The sequence below is a fragment of the Sus scrofa genome, chromosome 2 (genome assembly GCF_000003025.6).
Source record: "Sus scrofa isolate TJ Tabasco breed Duroc chromosome 2, Sscrofa11.1, whole genome shotgun sequence".
Classification (NCBI taxonomy): Eukaryota; Metazoa; Chordata; class Mammalia; order Artiodactyla; family Suidae; genus Sus; species Sus scrofa.
The window spans coordinates 119,673,942-119,676,051 of record NC_010444.4 but is presented as its reverse complement, the minus strand read 5'-3'; positions in this window follow the sequence as shown (position 1 = coordinate 119,676,051).

Here is a 2,110-nt window from a genome sequence, read left to right as displayed (position 1 = left end):
TCCCTTCAGATGGTGCCTTCTTCTTTTACTCCTGCTCCCATGCAGTCAGCACACCTGGGTTAGGCTCAGAACCTACCTTGTATGTGCACCTCTGGAGACCTCTGTCTCTTTGTCCTTGCTGTGGGGGTTCAATTGGTTACGAGGCAGAAATTTCCTCTGGTGCTGACTGGGTAAGCTTTGAGTAGTCTGGAGGCCCGGTCTCTTCTGCAAATGAGTCCTAAGAGCCACACTCCAAAAGCTAGTGTTATAAATTCCATCCACAAGTCACATGACTCAAGCCAATCCCAAGTGCTATGAACGTATCATAGCAGTGTCAGGGAGTGGATGGTGGAAGACCCCCTCTCTGTGGAGGTGACATTGAAGATGACATATGAATCTGGGGGAGGAGAAAGCCATTATGAAGATTTGGAGACAGATTTTTTTCAGGCCGAGGACACAGCAAATGTAAAGTCGTCAATGGGGAATTAGCTTGGATGTTCCAGGAACAGCGGAAAGGCCAGAGTCGGGGAGAAGCAGGACAGAAGGTCAGAGAGAGGAAAGGAAACTGGTGATGTTGAGCCCCCAGTAAGGAGTTTGGATTTTATTACAAGTGAGTTGGAAACCAAGGGAGGCTATCAAATTACAGAAGTGATGCAGTCAGATTCATGTTTTGAAAATGCCACTCAAAACTCTAATGAGAAGAAATGGAGGGGAGCTAGGAGAAGGCAATGAGATTATAAGTAGACAGATTTGGAATGTGTTTTGGGTATAGCTGCTATGTCTTACTAAAGGTTTGAATATTGAATATAAAGGAGTATGAGGGAATCAAGGATGCCCTCTAGATGTCGAGCCTGAGCACCTGGTGGTGCCTTAATTAGGACAGTGAGTGGAGGGCAGAGATTTGTTTAGGATATGCTACATTTGTTTTTGTTTCTTGTTTTTTTTTGTTTGTTTGTTTTTTGTTTTTTTATCTTTTTGCCTTTTTCTGGGGCCGCTCCCATGGCATATGGAGGTTCCCAGGCTAGGGGTCCAATTGGAGCTGTAGCTGCTGGCCTGTGCCAGAGCCTCAGCAATGCAGAATCCAAGTAACATCTGCAACCCACACCACAGCTCACAGCAATGCCGGATCCTTAACTCACTGAGCAAGGCCAGGGATCGAACCCGCAACCTCGTGGTTCCTAGTTGGCTTCATTAACCACTGAGCCACGACAGAAACTCGAAGGATATGCTACATTTGAGTTCTTAGTGAACGTCTAAGAAGAAATGTGATGTGTATTCTGGTCTGCAACTCTGGGAAGAAGTTGGGACTGGAATATAAAGCCATCATTGTGAGATCCTGATAAAGTCATGGGACTAGTTGATCTCACCTCTAGGGAGATGGTCATAGAGATTATTGAGGAGTGAATGTAGGAATGCTTCCAGCATTTAGATATTGAAAAGTGAAGGCCAAGTCAGCAGAGGATACTGAAAAAAGCAGTTGTATTAGTTAGGGCTCTCTAGCAAAACAGAATTTATAGGATATGACTACGCAGAGAAAGATATTTACTATAAGAATTGCTCACACAATTGTGAAGTTTGTCAAAGTCCAAATTTGCAATGTGGGGTTAATGATCTGGCTTGTCTCTGTAGAGGTGCTGGTTTGATCCCCAGCCTGGCACAGTGGGTTAAGGATCTGGTGTTGTTACAGCTGTGGTGTAGTTCACAGCTCTGGCTCAGATTTTATCCCTGGCCTGGGAACTTTCATATGCCATGGGGCAGCCAAAAAAGAAAAGAAAAGAAAAAAAAAAAAAAAGACCCAAGAAAGTCTGTAGTGCAGGTGAAGTCCAAAGGCAGTCTGCTGGAACAGTCTCTTTCACTTGGGGGTAGGTCAGTCTTTTTGTTCTAGCCAGACCTTCAACTGATTGGATGAGGCCCATCACATTAAGGAGAGCAGTCGGCTTTACTGATTCACATATTAATCTAATCTGTGTTAAATCTATTGATTTAAATGTTTATGTCATCCCAAAACACCCTCATAGAAATACCCAGATCAAAAGTCTTGTGTCCTGTTGGCCTAGTCAAGTTGATACATGAACGTAACCATCACAGAAGTACAGTCAGGAGGGAAAACCGACTTCTTGGCTCTTACCAC